This window comes from Barbatula barbatula (assembly GCF_947034865.1).
Source record: "Barbatula barbatula genome assembly, chromosome: 12".
NCBI lineage: Eukaryota > Metazoa > Chordata > Actinopteri > Cypriniformes > Nemacheilidae > Barbatula > Barbatula barbatula.
Window position 1 is genome coordinate 6578209 of NC_136775.1, and position 14317 is coordinate 6592525.

The window sequence follows — 14317 nt, forward strand, 5'->3', positions numbered from 1 at the left end:
AAGCCGTTATTATAATCATTATTATCTGAATCTGTCCTTCTCTCCAGCTCTGATTAGAACCTCAGGGAAACACAACACTGATTTGATGATTTGCCTTCCTATTGTCATGGCTACCTGAAAAACAAATGATATCTCTATGTGACAGGATGATGGCAATAATAATAATAAATTTCTAACACTTTTCAACCTCTTGTCTTTCTGAATGTAACAATGTCTTGATGCCAAGGTTTGAGGCATTGTGGAAAAATTCGTAGCATATCAACAATTTCTATACGTATTGGCGTACCATTATTGTTACATATAGAATTTTTATAATTTAAGCAAAAATCATGACTGATTAAACAATTCCCTCACTTAAAAGATTAAAGATGAAAGTCTTAACATGTGCTGTTAATATTTTACTACTGTATGTGAAAACACTTTTGTAATGGATAGTTCCCCCAAAAATGAAAGTTTACAATTTACATTTACAAATCCTCTTGTCACTTCAAAACTGTTTGACTTTTAATCTTTTGAATAACAAAAAGTGGTAACGAACAATGGCGATACCCATTGATTTGCATTCGTTTTTGTTTTGTGAATCCGTCGTTGTTCGGTTGGCACCGTTCTTCAAAATATATTCTTTTGTGTTCTGCTGAAGAAAGTTAGGTTTGAAATTAAAAGATGGTGAGTATGGTAAATGTTCCTTTTTAAGTGAACTGTACCTTTAATGACTATATATACAGTAGCATAACCTGAAGTATAACGCTGATGGTGAATTTTATGGCTATGTAAGACTTTAGATTACATATGACACTTGGTTACAGCATTGATTGTTTAATGAACAATAACAAAAACGGACCACAAAGCCAAATAAATCATGTCCAGAGCAATGAATCATCCACACAAGGACAACGCAGCTAATCCAGCTCACAACGGTTGAATGCATGTATGCATGTGTGTGTGCATGCCTTATCTTGAGAGTGCCTGTATGCCTTCATTGATCTGAATACGACTCCATTTATTACAATGAAGCAGGCTAGTCATGAAGTTTGACTCTCTGTGTTGATTCACATCACTATAAGCCTATAACCCAACGGTTGCCACCTCATTGGCTCTTCAGGTGTCAAGACAGCTGTGAAGACTGTTTGGACAAAGTATCTCTTAGATCATCTGTCCCAGATGATGGGGATGCTGCAGGAAATGTTGCTCTTCTCCAATATGAAATGCTTTCGGGCAAAGCATTCAAAGATGTTAAAATACTTTTAAAAGTTTTAAAGTACATATATACAGTAATATGTTAACATATATAACTGTTAACTCGGTTGCAATTTCATCACAGAGCTCAATGTCATATATTATATTATAATATTTTCTGCAAGTTTAGTCAATTGATATTTGTGCTTTGGAGGACCAAGATTTGTGGCCTACAGATAAAATGGACACCAAATGAAAAGCACAAGCAACGTAGACAACAGCAGTGGGCATATTTGTATTCATATAGCATGATAAAAACACATCAGACCTTTGGGAATGAATGTTTACAAAGGTAACACTAAGCCAAAAACATGCTTACATGTGAATAAATAACAGACAATCAAACAACTTAATTCGTGCTGATTTACAAAACACTATTGCATAAGAAAAAAGAAAGTAGATTGTTGTGTAAAATGTAAAGTGACTTGGAAGCCAATAAGGGCCCAGAATAGACAGGAACCATCTTCATTACACTATGAAAAGTATCTGTGATACCCCAATAAGTGTGTTAATAAAATGCCATGAGTAGATTTTTGAAAATTCTAGGCAAAGGGTGACAACTAAGATAAAATATAACACTTTTGAAAAACAATTTCTACAGTTACATTTGTGTAATTTCCAGTAGGCTGTCTTTGTAAAATGTGGAAATATAACGTAGAATATATAAGTAAGTACTGTGCTACTGTAAATAAGCCTAAACTTTTGGCACTTATGGTTAAACTTATAGAAGTGTGAACATTTTAAACAATATTTAAATTAAACGTTTTCATTCTGCATACAGCATTTCAGCCCCCCCAAAAAACTTTTACAAATGTATTCATGTTTAGAGGCACAGAAAAACTGTAATTTTTCACAAAGAAATCACTTTACAAACACACAGAAATAGAAATAAAACCTGAAATGATAAGACAAAGGAAAAGAGAAATACAATTACAGTTTTGTTTAGACCCTCAGCCACCACCTATTTGTGTTCTTTTGTTTCGCTCGTAGGTCCTGCAGTAATAAATTGTACTGAGATAGTATCAGTTTAACAACCATTGCAATTTCACAAGATTTACAACCTGCATTCCTATAAAACCAATGGCCTATAAGAAGTGTTTGCTACGATGGACAGGCAAGATAATATTAATGCGAAATCTCTTTCCCCCGAAATAAGCTACTTACAGTATGAAAACACAAGGTTGGAAAGGCAGATGGCTAAATTTTATAATTTATAAGTGTCATAAGGTTCAAATCATGTTAGGTGTGTGTGCTGTCCTGGTAACAGTTGCCTTCATTGCTTTAAATCCATGACTGGTGTAATATAGTATATGATTTCCTCATCAGCAATGTCAAAACTATAACAGGGCAAAACGTGAAAAAATGTTAATCAATATTTTGAAAGCACAACCTGTCTGCGTGTGTTTGTGATGATCATCTCATCTGTATTTACAGAAATGGACTGTCAGGTTTTAATCTATTGAAGTAAACGCTTTTGGGAGCTTCTGTTTACAATTTACTTCGATTGTATGAGAAAAAACTAAAAATGATTTTAAACATCCACAATATGCAAGATCGAATGCCATTTGGGTTTGAAAAGACATAGGGGTAAGAAAATGGTGACAGAATCTTCATTATTGGTTCAAACATCAATTTATAATGACAAACATTATACATTTGACATTACATTACACAAGTGACAATTGGTCCCACCATATTATACATTATATATATATTTTGTCTATATATGGGTCAGCTGTGGCCTAATGGTTAGAACGTTGGGCTTGTGATCAGAAGGTTGCCAGCAGGTCTTGACTGAGGGGCCCTTGAGCAAGTAAATATAGATCTTCTCACAAATTGGTCCCACCAAGGCACCTTACCCCTGATTGCTCTGCAGTAATGTGCCACTGTAAAAAAAAAACTACTTGTAAGTCGCTTTGGATAAAAGCGTCTGCCAAATGAATAAATGTAATGTAAATGTTGTCTCAACAGATGTGTTAGCAGTACATTGCAGCTGCTGACAAGACAATGCTACTTGGCCAAGCATCAGTGTGTGTGCGATCATGCATGAAATTATAACACCGGGCACTACCGAGATGAGAATAACAATACACTCCCAACGGTACACCTCAATATAACAAAATCTTTGTAAGACTACATTAAACTGCACACTATCACTGACGCAAAATATTACATGGATCCTCTTGGATTCATCTGTTATTGTTTTTGTAAGGGCTGTCTCGTGGTAGTTCTAACAATCACAGCAATAATATAAAAATCATTACACTGCTTAATAAGTAGTAGTGCTTATGATGATATGTCAACAGAAAACCATCAGCTATATTATGTTTTTTTATTACACGGCTCATTTGAATGCTTGATTCTTTCCAAGGGTTGTTATTTTCAAATAACAAACGCTCAAAACGAATAACACCCTGTAAACCTGATGCTTCAAATAATTTTGAGAGGGGCAGTTTAATAATACACAAAAATGTATTATAAATATATATTTTAATAACATATATGACATTATATTTAAAAATGATTAAACCAATCTGCCTTTCCGTGACGTTTGAACGTTATTTATTACTTTAATACCGAATCTAAACGGCTTTTCCTCGTGGAAGGTCTGCGTTCGGTAAAGATGAGCTAATAAAATATTTCGAATTCACATTTAACATCCAGTTTTTTTCTCATGTGGCAAGAAGCAGTGTAATAAGTGGGATAATGTACACGGAAAATAATTCAAGTACAATTTACTTTGTAACGAAATTTGCACAAAAACGAAGTAAATTTGCAGCTGTAACTCAAGTACAACTTACTTACCAGAATAAAGTAAATTCTACTAATTAAATACATGTACATTAAGTTTTAGTTAACACTTAAAGTATTTTTACTTTAAGTGTTTTACTGAAGTGAATTTTACTTACAGTAAACTAAAGAATTTCATGGAATACAATCATGTCTAACTCAAACTTCACGGATCACGTACTTTCATATAGAATTTAACTAATGTTTATACAACATAGATTGTCAAGTAAGAAGAGGCTGGTGGTCTCTGCACTGGCATTAGCACAGTTACTACTCAGTAAATGAAATAACACGCTTCATGACTACTATTGTGCCTCCATCAGCCTTACCACAGGCAACACTCTTCTGAACAACGGAAACCACTTTAAAACCCCAAACTTTAACCCCAAAGCCCTCCTAAATCTCATAGATAAATCAACACAAAAGAAGAACAAGTCTTTCTTTTTACTGAAAAACACTGAAAATGACAATTAATCCTGAAAATGAATCTCCCAATTCATAAACGACCAACATCCGTAGATTTTATTTCCAAGATTTTTATGCTATTTTAACAATTTATTTTTTGTTAAAAACAGGAACATAATTATATGATGTATATTTTAATCATTTCTTTTCATAAAATCTACTAAGGCACAAAATATTTTTTTCGGTATTCGCCGGGTCCTGATCACACTGCTGAGGCTTATTGCTGCGATAACAACCGACTGCCTGTACATTACGCCTTACATATGACGTGCAAAAATAATATACATATTCCTGTGAAACAATTTGCAAAGGAGGGTTGGGTTATAATCTCATGTAAAATCTCAATGTTAACTACTGGCAAATTATTGTGTGTGTGTGGAAGTATAAACACTACATCTTGTTTATTGGCTACCTAAAGCTGACAACTTTTCTGGGTAGTGAATCATTGAATTTTAGTGAATAGTGGGTAGTGAATTTTGAATAGAACTGGGAAGTGAATTTTTAAAGCAATTCATTAGAAAGCTATTTCGGACTTAAATCCTATGTTTTATGCAGATGGGAATAGGCCAACATATATTTTTTCCAAATATTTTTCATCATACACTGAACTTCATGTCATTACAAACACAGAAGACACAATACCGCAAAGACATTTCTCCAAATATCTTCATTTGTGTTTCACAGCAGGAAGTAAATAAGATCACATTTTATTTTGGGATAAACTATCCATTTAAATAGCTAGAGATCCTATTCTGGCAAAAACAACCAACAGGAAGGCCTAATTAATTCACTTATTTACCAAATGATATCCTCCAGTCATTTAGTAATTCTGTTAGGAAGCCTCCACTCTGTCTGATCTTGTCCGACCTCTGTCTCTTTGTATTTTTCTGTGAGACCTGATTTCTGCCTAAACAAGCGTGGTTGAAGTGCTCACATGTTAAGTGTTTGGCATTTGAAGAACAAAAGGCGCCCACTTCCTGAATGTAGCCATGGATCAGCCAAAATCAGGCCCTTCCTGTAATGTCCCTATAATGAATTCAAAATATGCAAAACCATGTGGGTCTCCCATTGAGATGAGGTGAAACTGAATTAATCACATTTCTGAAATACATGAGCATTAACCTTTCCTCACTTGTCAGGCATGAGAGGACTGACTTCTTTCTTTCTTGTATTACCTTTCTACCAGCATAGAATTGTTCAAAAGGAGACATTTTATCACAATTTGTAACCTCTCCTGAACATTCACCATCTGATGTGATTCTTGCTGGCCTTCTCCCAGCCATATCTCATAATGGTCAATCCGAGATCACATATGTTGCCTCTGGGATTTGTTTTTTTCAGGTTAACAGCCATATGGAAGATCAAAGGCGGAAAAAAGCATCTCTGCCAACAATGGAGATGGTAAATCGGACTAAGGATTCCCGAAAGTAAGATTACAAATAATCAAGATTACATAGGTGGGTTTTATGGGCTCAATCTGTTTTTATTCACTCCAGTGACTTCAACAGGGAGCAATGTAATCGCTCATAATCGAACCCTGTCATCGCAGAAACTAACATTCTTTTATCTTTGAGCTGCAGGTGATGTGCACTTGTGATAAAAAAAAGATGCCTGGGGCATTGTGCTGTATGTCGTAATCACCTGCCACCCATACAACGATGGGAAAAAAGTAAGTGGACCACTTTCACCTTTTTCCCAAAATTATTACAGCTTTCTATTGCGTTGTTAGATAAGTTCATCACTCTGGTCCTCAACCTGTGATTAACTCACTCCCCCTTCCATGGCTGAGCTCAGAACAATGCAGCATCCTTCGTATACTGATCTGAGTTTTTTTTATGTAGCACTCAATAGTCATTTTTTGTCACGGTATTTATCATCAGGTATTGTTTTATATTTTCATTCATATTTTCTACATTGATCATTTTCTATTTACATAGCCTTTTCAGATTCGGCCTCTGTGCTACCTTTGCAGTGTTAATATGGTTATAGATACACGCTTTGCTTTTCTTGGCTTTTAGTCATGCTAAGCCCCCATGACTCTCTGTAGTGAGTAATCAATCAGCATGCTGTAACTCAGTCTAATTAACCCCCTGAAGTACTTGTCTAATACTCTGTGGGGTGGTTAACTCACTGCACTCGATGGAACTGGACTTTGGTGGCCAGTGTCCTTTGGAGTGCACAAGGAAAATTATGTTTAACAGCAGCTCTGCTAGAAAACATCCATGAGTGACAGTAATGATGTTTTTAGCATCTCTCAAACCCAAGAGAGATCATTTCTATCGGATGACATGCTAAATAAGAAAATAATATATATATTTCTCGTAAAAATGAAGTCATGCCAGACCTGTGGACTCAGTTTGGGTCACGGGATGCTCAGACACCGCAGCGACATCTCATTATATTTCGAGAAATTTTGCATAGTTTGATGACGCAATAGCACAACCAAATGTTGTGATGGTTGATTTTATATGCTGCCAGGAGAACAGGAGTTATTTGGACCGCGTGTATGATATTGTTAGGGTGTTTTTGCCATTTTGGAGCTCCAGGCCTTAGTGAATAACACTATATAGAAAAGAAAAAAGATATTGGTTAAAATTCTAGTACAGTAAATAAAATCAGATGTGAAATATTCCTCTGGCATTTATGTTACAATAAAATTTGTCAAGAGATGTAGAAATGTAGATAATATTTGAATTCAAGGTCTCATTGGCAGCTTTGTGTCAATTTCAGCAACCTCTTGTTAATGTTCTAGAATTACACTGCCTTTTCACAAAGACATCTGTTAATTTGTTTGTTTTGCTGTTTTTATCAAATATATGTTTTATTGATATGCTGTTGATTGCTTCAATCTGATTGGTTGACAAACGTTCAATGGGTATGGATTAACTTTCAGCACACCTACGAAGGTGTTCCATGTCTGCCAACCGCATTACAGTATTGTATCACTTCGCCAAGTTTAAACAACAGAAGTGTTATAGTGTAGCCTACAGGCCATCGCCGCACCCTGCTCTTGATCTGACGTTTATATTGTCAAACTTTACTGTTAATGGAAACGTGTGAAGTTTCCTTTCAATAAACAAAGCATTTCAAAAACAATAAAGAAATACAAATACTGAAATGGAATAGCCTACATATAATAACTAAATAAAAAAACAAAATGCATGAATAAACCCTGGTAGCCTGCTGGTTCGTTTTCCTCTTAATGCTGCTTACAACTGATAACAAATATAATTTTCAAAGGTTTGCGTGTTTTCTTTAATGCTGATGGTAGAAACAATACGAGGAATATATAATTTATCATCACTGGCTTGTCTGTCACATTACTGCAAACACGCAGCAGGTGCGCGCTCTCGCACATCCACGTGGCTCAAGCTTCCGAGTCCGTTCGCTCTAACTGACGCTTGAAATGAGATGCGCAAGAAAGTAGTCCTACCATAAAGAACAATTTAAAGGCGATAACATGAACGTTGAAATCAAACATTTGAGCAATGTCCTGTGTTGTGGTAACCGTGGTATTAGCCGTGGAATTACCACCTCGGGTGTGCATTAACTTTCGAATAATTGAACAGCCTGTCATCAATAATTCCTTACATGACATGGGCTTTCTTAAGGATCAACCATACATATATAGTGGGAATGCACTTACCAGCTACGCTTTGAGCTCGTCTGGATGCAAAACGCCGTAAAACAAGAAGGCAACCCGTGTTTGTCAATAGAGAATGTAAAACTGACGTCACGCCCATGTTGCAGTGGCGCCGCCATCTCGGGAGGATCATAGCACTCCGCTGCTATCATTGTTTTAATATGTTACTTGTTTTGTATGACATATGGAGAAACGGAAAGTGAAAGACCCAGAGGGTTCCCCTGAACGACTCTGCGTAATGCTATTGCAGTTTTTTAACACAGCAAGACCGACATACCATAGTTATAAAACGAAACACTGCATTGATCTCACAGCCATCCTCCCAATATGGCGCAACATTCAACGCAGCATGACGTCGATAAACATATGATGAGCTTGGAGATTTTGGATGACATAGTTGAGGAATTTTGCATATTATTTGGTCTGTTCAGCACCACTAACGTTATCTCTAAACTATTTATAACATAATTTGGAAGTAAGCAATTAAAGGGCCTTGTTAAATTTCACAATTTTTAGGAGGATCTATTTACAGAAATGCAATGTTTGTCTTCAGAGGTACAGTATATTGTGCCAGTTTTAACTCAAAGTGACTTTAAAGTAAGGCCATGACTGTAATGCCTTCAACTTGAGATTGTACATATATTTCAGGATGTGGTGCATCCCTGAGAACAATAACTTTGGATCTGAAATCAATTGTTTCAGAAATATAGCTTTTGGGAAAAAAGTGGTCTTGTGGCACAACTTGACCCTGACGCGGGGTGAGTTGTGCCTTTGGGGAGAATACGCTGGGGTAAATTGTGCCAGTGATTTCTGAAGTAAAACAGAACATTCTAATGTTGTGAACTGTAGTGCTATATGAAAGCAAGACAAATGAAATACAAAATTGATCATTTAAGGTTTATTTAGATATTGTCACCTTATTAAACTGTTGGAATAAGTCATATTTTGTAGTTTTTGGGAAAACAAAAAAAATTAAATACACAATAGGCCTAGCTATCTTGTCTATTCCTTAACATCCCACTTCTCAATGCTGCAGGGGAATATAAACTTCTGCTCCCTTCTGGCTGTACCTGTTTATGGGGTGTGGGTAGTTCCTTGAGCACATCACCTCTAGGGATGAATTCTTCATAATTATTTTTAAATGTAAAGATGGGGTTTCCATCCACAGACTTCTTACAACTTTGCCTTTTTTTGCTCATGTCTCCACCCTCAACCTTCTCCACCAATCCAACATAGTTATAGGATTTGGTTTACCTGCAACGCTGGAGATGTCACGCTCTACTGTAGACAGTCGCTTTCTTTTGGGGTTTGGTTGGTTTGGACATTTTCAGAGCCCCTCTCTTCTAATTTTCATTCATTTTCGGTTTTTCAGCCCTGTTATTTTCGCTGTTGTGTGTGTATGTCAAATAGTTGAAGTGCTAAAATGTAAGAGTACAATGTACAATTACAAATTAATAATATGTTGAAAATAATCATAAGTGGGGGTGAGTTATACCACTGGCACGACTTAACCCAGGCCCTTTGGCACAAATCACCCCACACCCACAAGTTTGAAAACTAGCATGATCCAGCAGTGAAAAGCTAACATCATGCTTACTGTATATACATATTGTGTAGCCTGCTATAGCACTTAAACATGTGTGAAATGTTTTTCCAACTTGTCTATAATTGTTCAGACACTACAATCAAAAAACCTTGATCATAGAAATTTTACTTTGAAAGACAAAATACAGTTTTTTGAGCTAAAATGTGCTTACTTCTCATGCCATGTGTCTCTCTTCTTTGGAGGATGAGTAAAATGGATGGCTTTTCAAAATTATGTGGTCACATGACCAATTTCTTCTGTGGTTTTCCAAAAACAAGGGGTGGAACTACTTCCCCCCTGGCACAAACCACCCCACTCTCCCCTACCTCTATGTGCTATTCTCATTTTTCATAGTTTCACAAACCCTGTCCCTGGCATCTGCCGTCGAACAGCACAGTATGCAGCAGACAGACTTTGGAACGAGTTTGGAACGACTTAAGCGTAGACGTTAAAAGTTCTTTATGGAACCAAAAGGCATTTTGAAGCACCTTTTTAAACAGCTAAGAAATTCTACATATACATGTATGCTTCTCGATTTGCAACTAATCTGATAAGTAAATTTCCTAACTACAGAAACATTCTGTGATTCTGACTTTTCCTTTTTGTGGCTGTATGTGCAATATCCTGTTTTGCATGTTTACAACCAGTGACCTTGATTTCTGGATGCGCTTATTTGGAGATCAAAGTACAACGTGAGTGATGTGCAAGATATCGATTTAAAATGCCCCCAGAGAGATGAGCCTTTTTGGCATAAATAAGCTGCTTTCTGACAGAGGAGAGATGGAATGGCAATTTCACAATGATTACATATTGATTCAACACTAAGACGGTATTGACACTTTGTGGAGTCATCTTATAGGGATACTTCACCCAAAAATTTAAAATCATTTACTCACCCTCAGATCGTTCCAAACCTGTATACGTTTCTTTGTTTTGCCCAACACACGGGAAGAAATTCTCCCCCCCATTGACTCCCATAGTAGGGAAAATAAATACTGTGGAAGTCAATGGGAGGCGAGATCTGACATTCTTCTAAATATCTTTCTGTCGGTTCAGCAAAACAAAGAAATGTATAAAGACTTGGAACAATCTGAGGGTGAGTAAATTATGACCGAATTTTCATTATCACAGGATACTACAGAGATTTCAGGCTTGACAGATCATCGAGGGTAGCCGGTGAATTTAGGCTTGCTGGATCATTAACCTTTGCCCTCAACAAAAGCAAAGTTCAGATGATTAATTATACATGCATGCTATATTGTAGTGTTAAAAAGCATGCAATATTTTATTATTACAATCTTATGAATATAATGTGGTTTGCAGCAGGGTAGACAAGTCACTCACGCTGACAGCTCTTGGAGGAAAGTCAGTGTTGGGTGAAATTGTATTTTGAATTTAATTTGTCATCATGTATTGTTTTGTTTGTTTGTGAGTCTGGGGAGATGTAGGGAATGTCCCAACAAGGATTGGTAAACCCAGAGTCAGCTGAACACTGTTAAACCTCGCTGTAAATTACATGGTAAATAACTTTAAAATAGTCAGTATTTAGCAGTAACATTGTGAAACAGTATTTAACTGAAACATGAGGTCCATTTCTGTAGCTCAGATAATATAATACAGTTAATAACTATATTAACACATTACAGAGAACAGCTGTAATATTCAGCTGTAAAATACTGCCTTTTTTACTAAACTGTCACTAATTGCAGAAAACAAAGATTTATGTATTAACACACACATATGTGCACTGACTGCTTAATTCTTTACGCAAAGGTGTTGCCCCTTTAAGGGCAGCCATGTGTGTGTGATCATTGAGTTTATGTTCCTTTGCTTGTGCGGTGTTAATTATCTTAGTGAGTGAGTAAACATTTCAAATATTTAGAAGGTTTTTGTTAAATATATTGCAAATGTAGATAAGTTAATAATTTCTTATTATGTGCTCTGTATCTTTTGATTCCATAAGCTACCTGTTAGCTAGCTTTTAGCATCTTACAACTTTCAGTAGCCTTTAGTGTTGAAAATAATTTTGTATCACCCCACCACTTGTTTCTTAATTTTTCCTGTTTATTTTTTATTGTGTAGTCACATTACCCACAATGTACAGATGCAAATTGTGCAAATTGCCTTTACGCCAACTAGGCCTTTTTTATACACATGTTAAAAAAACACCAACACAGTGCGAATTTTCAGTTTGAGTTTTAGTGCCCTTGTATTTTTAAGAAATTCTCCTCATTAAGGTCACACATGCACAGAAACCACAAGCAGTCATAAACACAGGACACATAGGCATCCACAGGCTGTATTCCACTGTCAGCTTCCAGGGTGTGAAATTTGTGGCTAGTAAATTTTCAGAGCTGTACATACAACTGAGGATTCATATTAGAGGTGGTAGAAAAGTTGGTTGCCCCGTTGAAGGTAGTTTGAAATATTTCAGAGTGAGAACATCTTTCGCCACTCATTTATCACGAAAGCATAAGCAGTCAGGTCCAAAGCAGCAGTTTTATCTCCTCAAACAGTGTGATACAGCAGCAACAGACAGACAAGTTAATATTGCAGATCAGTCGCTTAATGTTGAGGTACAATCAACATCGTCACTTGAAAGAGATTTAGATACATTACACGAAGAGCCATTTTTACATAATCTGGCTATGTTTTACAAAAATGTTGTTGCCTGCCAGTACAATTCATTCTATTATGGAGGAATTTCAAGCAGTACATGATGAAGGAATTCAGGCCATGCTAGGTAGACTTAAAGAAAAGCTGTCATCATTAGCTATACCATCATGTGAGATTGACAAAATTAGTGATGAATTACTTGCACAAGATCTGTTAACTTTGTACAATGAAGGTGAGTTAAGGTCTGACAAAACCAGAAAAAGCTACTTCAAAAAGAACTTCAACTTTGTTCCCCCAAAACCGATATATCTGGGCAGTGACTGTTAAGGTAAAGTTAAAATGGAGGAAAAAGAGGAAAATATATATACTCATCATTGTTAAATTAAAAAGATTTGAGATCAAAATGAGTGAAGCCTATTGGGTGTGAGCACAGTGCTACCTGGAACAACCAAGGAAGCTGATTGGGCATTGGAACTGCACATGGCACAAAGTACCAGGTGTGTGTGATTGCCTGCATGCTGAAAGATCTTTGTGAGCAGTGAATGTGCTTCTCCTACCCAAGGAGAAAGATTGGAAATCAGCATTGGGTCAATTGAGTTTGTCCAAAGACTGCTGGGAAAAGCCACAATGTGTTCATAAACTTAGAGATGCTACTGGTAGGACAAATACTCGTTGTGTACCGTGTGTTTGAGAGGTGTTTTATGCTTGTAGTTTTAGCACCTAGCATGCTAACTGGACATGTGCTGTGAAGCGTACTTGATTTTACATTGCTGTTAAGTTGCTACATAAACTGCAAGTATTTTAACAATGTTGTTTGTACTTAAAATATATTTTGAATACTGTGTGCAGTGACTCATATATTTATGTTTTCTGTATAGGTTATTAAGCTAATCATCTGAGATATCCATTGAAACCTATAATAAATTGATTTGATGATGAAGAAATCGATGCTTTGAGTTATTCCATGAACCCTCTTAAAGTTGATTGGAGCCTTTTTCAAGTTTGGGCAGACATTGAGGCAAACAAACCCTGATAACTTGACAGTGACACAGCTGGTAAAGATCGCTTTTGACATTATGTGCCAGTTATAGAAACCCTAAAATCTCTGTTTATGCAAGCATCGGTGAGGGAGCAGAACAACCAGTCATAAATGCTTGATCATGATGACAAGGTAATGGAGGATATAAGGATGGCACATGCATCACGCAAAACGCCATCTTTCATGAGAATCCATCATCTTTATCAATGATCTTGTATCAGGATGCATTTGAAGAGTAGCCTATTTTTTATGTATTTGTGTGTTTGTGTAATATTGTAAGTTAATATTTTAGTGGGGCCGGCTACATATATGTAGTATTCTACTGTGATTGTGTTGCATTACAGTAAATAACTATCACTACTCCTGCCAGTAATTAGCTGTTATTCTTGATTTACAGTACAATAGTGACAAAATTGTTGCCAGTTAGTCACCGTAAAGTCTCAGTTACTGTTAAATACTGGCAACACTGTTGCCAGCTAATAACTGTTGAATCTACATTACAGTAAGTAGCTGGCAACAGTGTTGCCAGTATTTGACTGTAGAAATGCCTTGAAAGGTCTAACAGTATACTTAATAAACATACCAAATAATGTCTTCATGAACAAAATGTTCCTATGAAAGTTATAGGGTGTAGGGTGCAATGCTAGGGCAGTGGTTCTCACAGGGGTGGGTGGGGGCCCAAGATGGATCCAGGGGATCTCAGATTTTGTGGCATTATATGAAATATACACATTTATCATACATTTTATGTAATCAAATGTATTGATGTCCAGCATTTTATAACAGAATTGCATTTTGGTTTAATTAAAATTATAAGTTTAAAAGTATAAGGTTTATGTGAACCCTACACACAGGGGGCTGTACAACAGAAAAGTTTGAGAACCATTGGGTTAGGGTATAATATAAAAAGTCAGATAGAGATGTCAATGTAGGAGTCTTCATA